Source organism: Octopus sinensis, linkage group LG9 (genome assembly GCF_006345805.1).
Source record: "Octopus sinensis linkage group LG9, ASM634580v1, whole genome shotgun sequence".
NCBI lineage: Eukaryota > Metazoa > Mollusca > Cephalopoda > Octopoda > Octopodidae > Octopus > Octopus sinensis.
This window is the reverse complement of record NC_043005.1, coordinates 51,619,176-51,628,330: the sequence shown is the minus strand read 5'-3', so window position 1 is coordinate 51,628,330 and position 9,155 is coordinate 51,619,176.

Sequence of the window (9,155 nt, the reverse complement as noted above, 5' to 3'; positions counted from 1 at the left end):
ATGATGATGGTGGTGGTGGTGATGAAGATGATGATGATGATTGATGATGATGGTGGTGGTGGGGTGGTGATGATGATGATGATGAGATGATGATGATGGTGGCGGTGGTGGTGGTGATGATGATGATGATGATGATGATGATGGTGATGGTGGTGGTGGTGGTGGTTGGTGGTGATGATGATGATGATGATGATGATGATGGCGGTGGTGGTGGTGGTTGGTGATGATGATGATGAGATGATGTGGTGGGTGGTGGTGGTGGTGATGATGATGTGGTGGTGGTGGTGATGAGATGATGATGATGATGATGATGGTGGTGGTGGTGGTGTGATGATGATGATGATGATGATGATGGTGGTGGTGGTGGTGATGATGATGATGGTGGTGGTGGTGATGAAGATGATGATGATGATGATGATGGTGGTGGTGGTGGTGGTGATGATGATGATGATGATGATGATGATGATGGTGGCGGTGGTGGTGGTGATGATGATGATGATGATGATGATGATGATGATGATGATGGTGGTGGTGGTGGTGGTGATGATAATGATGATGATGATGATGGTGATGGTGATGATGATGATGGTGATGATGATGGTGATGGTGATGATGATGATGGTGATGGTGATGGTGGTGGGTGGTGGTGGTGATGATGATGAGATGATGATGATGATGGTGATGGTGGTGTGTGGTGGTGGTGATGATGATTCTGATGATGATGATGATGGCGGTGGTGGTGGTGGTGTGATGATGCTGATGATATGATGCACTGATGATTGGTGGTGGTTGGTGTGATGAAGATGATGATGATGATGATGATGGTGGTGGTGGTGGTGGTGATGATGATGATGATGATGATGATGATGGTGGCGGTGGTGGTGGTGATGATGATGATGATGATGATGATGATGATGATGCTGGTGGTGGTGGTGGTGGTGGTGGTGGTGGTGATGATGATGATGATGAGGATGATGTGATGATGATGATGGTGAGTGTGGTGGTGTGGTGGGTGATGATGATGCTAGATGATGATGATGATGGCGGTGGTGGGGTGGTGGTGATGATGATGATGATTGATGATGGTGGTGGTGGTGGTGATGATGATGATGGTGGTGGTTGGTGATGAAGATGATGATGATGCTGATGATGGTGGTGGTGGTGGTGGTGATGATGATGATGATGATGATGATGGTGGCGTGCGGTGGTGATTGATGATGGTGTGGTGGTGCTGGTGTGTTGTGATGATGTGATGATGTGTGGTGTGGTGGTGGGGATGATGAGATGATGATGATGATGATGTGGTGGTGGTGGTGGTGGTTGATTGGTGGTGTGTGATGAGATGATGATGATGATGATGATGGTGGTGGTGTGTGGTGGTGCTGATGATGATGATGTGATGATGGTGGTGGTGGTGGTGATGATGATGATGGTGGTGGTGGTGGTTGGTGATGATGATGATGTGATGCTGATGATGATGGTGGCGTGGTGGGGGTGATGATGATGATGATGATGATGATGATGATGGTGATGGTGGTGGTGGTTGGTGGTGGTGATGATGATGATGATGATGATGATGGTAGCGGTGGTGGTGGTGGTGGTGGTGTGTGATGATGATGATGATGATGATGTGGTGGTGGTGGTGGTGGTGATTGATGATGGTGGTGGTGGTGATGAAGATGATGATGATGATGATGATGGTGGTGGTGGTGGTGGTGGTGATGATGATGATGATGATGTGATGGTGGTGGTGGTGGTGATGATGATGATTGGTGGTGGTGGTGATGAAGATGATGATGATGATGATGATGGTGGTGGTGTGGTGGTGATGAGATGATGATGATGATGATGATGATGGTGGCGGTTTTGTTTGGTTGGGTTGATGATTGATGATGATGATGATGATGATGATGATGAGATGTGATGGTGGCGGTGGTGGTGGTTGATTGATAATGATGATGATGGATGATGGTGATGGTGATGATGATGATGGTGATGATGATGGTGATGGTGATGATGATGATGGTGATGGTGATGGTGGTGGTGGTGGTGGTGGTGATGATGATGATGATGATGATGATGATGGTGATGGTGGTGGTGGTGGTGGTGGTGGTGATGATGATGATGATGATGATGATGATGGCGGTGGTGGTGGTGGTGGTGATGATGATGATGATGATGATGATGATGATGGTGGTGTGGTGGTGATGTGATGAAGCTGATGATGATGATGATGATGGTGTGTGGTGGTGGTGATGATGATATGATGATGAGTATGGTTTGATGATGATGGTTGGTGGTGGTGGTGGTGATGATGATGATGGATGATGATGATGATGATGTGGATGGTGGTGGTGGTGGATGGTGGTGTGTGTGGTGGTGGTGATTGATGATGATGATGATGATGATGATGATGATGATGGTGGAATGGTTGGTGGGGTAGGTGGTGGTCGATGATGATGATTGATGATGATGATGGCGGTGGTGGTGGTGGTGGCAGTGATGTGATGTGATGATGATGATGGTGGTGTGGTGTGGTGATGATGATGATGGTGGTGGTGGTGATGAAGATGATGATGATGATGATGGATGGTGGTGGTGGTGGTGGTGATGATGATGATGATGATGATGATGGGGCGGGTGGCGGTGGTGATGATGATGGTGGTGGTGTGATGATGAAGATGATGATGATGATGGATGATGGTGGTTGGTGGTGGTGGTGATGATGATGATGATGATGATGGTGGTGGTGGGTGGTGGTGATGATGGATGGTGGTGGTGGTGATGAAGATGATGATGATGATGATGATGGGTGGTGGTGGTGGTGGTGATGATGATGATGATGATGATGATGGGGTGGTGGTGGTGATGATGATGATGGTGGTGGTGGTTGATGATGAGATGATGATGATGATGATGATGGTGGGAGGTGGTGGTGGTGATGATGATGATGATGATGATATGATGGTGGTGTGGGTGGATGGTGGTGATGATGATGATGATGATGATGATGGTGGCGGTGGCGGTGGTGATGATGATGATGATGATGATTAATAGTAACGATGATAGTGATGACATGAAATTGATGAATAAATAGTACAACCTTAGTTGATGTGAGAATAAATAGTATTGGGGCAGATGATGGTGATGATGCTGATGGTGGTGGTGGTGGTGGTGGTGGTGGTGATTTTGGTGATGTTTTGATGATGATACTGATCACGATCATGTATGATCGTGATGATAAAGATAATGGTGATGGTGTTGGTGATAGTGAGGGTTGTGGAGGTGGTTGTAAAAAAATGTTGAATAGGAGGGTGCTGCTGCTGCTGCTGCTGCTGCTGCTGCTGGTGGTGGTGGTGGTGGTGGTGGTGGTAGCAGCAGCGGTAAATGTTTTGACGATGACGAGGGGAGGATGATGATGATGATAATGATGATGATGATGATGATGATGATGATGACGAGGACGATACGAGGACGATGACGACGATGAGGATTATAATGATGATGATGACGATGATGGTGGTGGTGGTGGTGGTGGTGGTGGTGGTGGTGGTGGTGGTGTGGTGGTGGTGGTGGTGGTGATGATGATAGTGGTGGCGGTGATGATAGTGGTGGCGGTAGTGATAGCGGTTGTGGTGGTTGTAGTGGTGCTGGTTGTTGTGGTGGTGGTGGTGGTGGTGGTCGACGTTGTCTTTGTGGTCCTGGTGGGCGTCGGCGTGAAGATGATGGTGATGGTAATGGTTATTGTGGTGGTAATGATGATGACGATGATGATGATGTTGACGATGATGATTATGGTGATGTGGGATTGGTGGTAATGATGATGATGATGATGATGATGATGATTAGGAGGGAAGATGACATCAAATGTGATCAGCTGCCGTGCACCAATGACACACGTTCCAGCCCCTTAATTAATAATTTCTGCATTTATTTGCTTTCATTCAGTATCTGTCGACATTTTAAGTCATCAAGTTGCCGGATTTATTCACACACACACACACACATACTATTATGAGAGAATTCTCGTACCCATACGTGACTGAGAGTGGATTAACGGATTTCAATAAATAAAGAACTGTGTGAACTGTCTAGAGCAGTTGATATTGTTGGTCGACCGTATTGGTTACGATGTTAGTGCAACGTGTGTTGGTTTTCTATCGTACCTACGTTCAAGTAGTACGAAATGGGTTCTGTGTGAACATAATGATTCTGCGATAAGTTATCTAGATCAATGCTGCAAAGTGGTGGTCCACGGACCGGTTCCGGTCCTCGAGCGATCAGCTGTCGGTACGCGGTGGGTTTCCAGAAAAGAAAGAAACATTATAAAATGCGTATAAAATGCTTATAAAATGCTTATGTTGTTACTTCTCGAACCACGCCTGGCTCATAAGGGCCGGTTTCCCGGTTTCCTTGGTGATAGGTTCCCCACCTGGACGGGACGCCGGTCCGTCGCAGGTAAGCTGCAAGATGCAGAAGGAAAGAGTGAGAGAAAGTCGTGGCGAAAGAGTCAGCAGAAGTTCGCCATTACCTTCTGCCGGAGCCGCGTGGAGTTTAGGTGTTTCGCATCGCCCGGTCTGAGATTCGAACCCGCGATCCCTCGACTATGAGTCCGCTGCTCTAACCACTAGGCCATGTGCCTCCACAAAATACTTGTGTAATAATGTATTGTTTGTTTACAAAATAAATATAAGATTTAAAAAATTGTCAGCTTTTATTATATTCTTTGTATATACTGTTTCCGGTATAGATTAATATTACTAAGAAATATTACCGGTCTCTGGCACACTGGAAAAAAAACTGCCAGTACGCCACAACAGACAGTTTGAGAAGCACTGATCTAGATAACCACATTCCATTTATTTAGGTAATACTATTTTACACAGGACTTATTCTTTGTAAGCCTAGAATTTATTCTATCGGTCTCTTTCGGCGTAAACACACCAGCATCGGTTGTCAAGCGATGTTGGGGGGACAAACACAGACACACAAACATATACACACATACATATATATACATATATACGACGGGTTTCTTTCAGCTTCCGTTTACCAAATCCACTCAGAAGGCTTTGGTCGGTCCGAGACTATAGTAGAAGACACTTACCCAAGATGCCACGCAGTGGGACTGAACCCGGAACCATGTGGTTGGTAAGCAAGCTACTTACCACACAGCCACTCCTACGCCTATACATACATACATACATACAGACAGACAAACATAGAAACATACATACATGCATGCATGCATACATACATACATACATACATACATACATACATACATACATACATTCATACATACATACATACATAGAAATACTGGTGAAAGCTCCAATGAAAACAGCAGTTCGGTGCAAACACAACAGACCTGATATTGTTCTATGGGACAGTGAACAAAAGTCATGCACTATTGCAGAGGTCAGCTGTCCAGCGGATGTGAATGTACCATCAAAAGTCCAGGAATAAAAGTATAGCTTTGTTTAAGCTATACGCAAACAAACTAGTGGAGACGAGAATACATTTATCAAAGGTTTATTACTTTACGTACATCAGGTCTTAAGTCGCCAGTTATTTCTGTTTAATTCACTCAAATTTTTTCCCACTCACTGTTGACATTCTTTTGTTTTCCTTCTCCTACCGGAAGTCCCTTTTGTTTTGCTGCTGACCAACTTCCTAGCTAGCCCGCAGCGAAGTTTCTGTCTACAGTTCGTCTGTCACGAATCCTACCCTACAAAAGAACATTTATAGAGAATTAATGTACGACTTACAGCTCTCGTACCCAGACTGACTATAAATTCTCATCTGTACCTAATATTACTGGTACATTACGCTATGAAGCAACAAATTTAAACAAAAACCTAGCAATATTAGGTTTTTCGAAGAAGGTGCAAAAGAAACTGACGTCGATTCTCCAAATCCAATCTATTAACGGCACAGTGAAGATATGTGAGACATTCCAAAGATTCTACATCCGAGATTCTTTAGATGAATAGATGCACACTCTTGGGCGTGTGCATCGACAGTTCATCCAACACACCAACTCAACCACATATTTACAAACACCGGGAAGTCTCTTAACTAAAATGTCTTGTTTCTTTGTTAGCGACCGGCTTGAACTCTCTTTAGAAGAACTTAAGTTAAACTCAAACGATGTCATAAATAACAGCGACAAACGAAATATACACCGCCGGAATTTGTTGTTGACAAACAACAGCAGTAATTTTATTCAGCTGAATATACGTCATTGATTCGTTGAAATTACCGAAATACGAGAACTTTAACACGAAATAACTTCGTAAACATAAACTTTTCTCAAAAACGCTAAGAGTAAAAGATGTTTTATATGACACATTCTACCAGTATACAAAGTTTGAAAGTGTTTAGTTACAAAAAATTATTTTCTAAATCTACCGGTCAAAAGGTAAAGATTCAATTAATCTTTTTAAAAAAAGGTATTTTTCAATTAGTGGATATTAAGATTTAATATTTACATATTACTCTCAAAAGTCATAGACTTCGTATCAAACATTTTCATCAAACATTATTATCAGACAACTTCATCAAACATTTTCATAAAACATCTGACATTTTCATCAGAATATGTCATGAAACATTTCCATCAAACATCTTCATCAAACATTGTCATAAAAGGGGAAACCCCAATTAAAACCGAAGGTAAATGGGGAAACCTCGAGTGAAACCGAAAGTGAAACCGAAAGTAAAAGGGGAAACTTTCGAAACTTTTTTCGTCTCTTGATACATACACTTTGTTTTATTATATGTGTGTATGTATGTATGAATGTATGTATGTATGTATATATATATACATGCATATGTATCCACATATACACAACATGCTCATATATGTGTTTATGTGTGAATATGCATGTGTACACAAAAAATACACACGCATAGGCACATGCATGCGCACATTATATACATTTTATACACACTCATCAACGCGCACACGCGTATACATATATGCATACATAGATGCCTATGCCTGCATACATGCATGCATACGTACATGTATCCATACGTAAACACACATTCATTCATACACACACACACACACACACACACGCACAAATGTATATACATTCATAGACACATACTGCATACATAATATATACATGCATACAGTAATATTTATTTCGATTTTCGTTGACTTATTTTTTCAATGTTGTTGTCTTTCATTATTTACTCCTCCAGTTTCCCCCGCTATTGGTCTGTGACCCCTTATTAAATTTTAAATAGATGTCAAGCGTGAATATTTTGTTTTTCATGAGAAAAACAAAAAAACAGCTCGCAGTAGTAACACCAATAACAAACGTTAATGTAAAAGTAATGCTGACGTCACCGGCTCTAACTGTTACCACCGCCATCGACAGCACCACCACTATCACCGCCATCGTCGTTCCCGACCCCAGCAACATCGAGAAAAAGTGAAAAAGTGTACGTTTTCAGATGAGATCAGTTAAGTTCAAATTGTTGGTGAGTCTACAGACTTTATAGTACACACGTGCTTGTAGTGGGGGGGTGCTTGTCTTGACATACGGATAGTAGCTTGGTTGTCTAGGTAACCAGACATATCATACATACATACATACATACATACATACATACATACATACATACATACATACATACATACATACATACATACATACATACATACGTATGTGTGTGTATATATATATATATATATATATATATAAAGTTAATCCAAACATGAAAACACAACAACGCGAGGACGTGGAACAAGTATAGTATTATTGGACGCTCGGGAAAGAAGGAGGCTTTGACGTTTCGAGCGGAGTTCTTCGTCAGAAACATAGGAAAAGGAAAGATCCAAAGAAGGGAAGACGGAGGAAAAAAATCGCCAACGGTACACACGCGGTCATATATATATACATATATGTGTGTGTGTGTGTGTGTGTGGTGTGTGTGTGTGTGTGTGTGTGTGTGTGTGTATTGGGTTGGTGCAGAATTATTGCGGGTTTTTTTCAACAAATTTTATTCAACAAAAAAACAATAACATGTAACAAAAACATCTTTAAATGATTATTCCGGAGCATATTCACCATCTACTTCAATTACTGCTTCTCATTTGCTTGGCAGACGGTCAGACCGTCATTTAAAGATGTTTTTGTTAAATATTGTTATTGTTTTGTAGAATAAAATTTGTTGAAAAAAAGCCGCAATAATTATGCACCAACCCAATATATATCCCCCACTTATTCGCGGAACTAATAATTGTTAGCGGAAACCACCGTATATTAGCGGAATCGTAAATATTAGAATAGCCGCGCATCACGTGGCTTTAATTTTTCTTTAAATACAAGTACACTATATCTTGTATCTCTTATTCCTGCTTTCAGTCAAACTTACCTAATTAGTAAAGTGACATCTATCTATATTTCCCACATACACACTCTCCCATTCTCGCTATATTTGTCTCTGAACAAAACTTGGGGAAGCGATGCTAGATCAAAGATGTATACAATACGAGACTGAACGTTTATTTTATACCAGCGCATTTTTTTAAATCATCGCTACATTTGATCATGCGCATTGTTTATTTCAACAGGATAATTTAAGTTTGTGAGGCAATATAGCCTCATTGAAATTAGGCTACTTACTGTTCTCCCCACCCACACATTATTATAATATAGATTGCTATATCTAGTGGTAATACAAACTAAATTTTTCAAAGCCATGATTATTTTTAATCTCTGCTCAATCCCTCATTGGTGGTATGCGCATATTAGAACGCAAAGATAGGTTTTTTGTTTGTTTTTTGTTTTTGTTTTTGTTTTTTTTTGTTTTTTGGTGGGGAGACTGCGTCCAGTAGCTATCTCTAGTATATTGTTGAGTGCTATGTTTTTCGCGGCATGTTATTAAAGCCCAAACTCCTTACATCTTCTGAGGATTCTGGCAGTGAACCTAAGCGCCAGAACAAGGTTATGATGCTCCATGAGAAGGCACAACTGCTGGATATGTTCCGGGAAGGTAACAGTTATGCTGCAGTAGGTCGCTATTATGTTGTCAACAAAAGCACCATACGCTACATAAAGGAGAACGAGGTGGCGAGCAGGACTATCATAGCAGTAAGTTTCTGTGAAAGTGCCAAAAAGATAGTGAGAAATAGG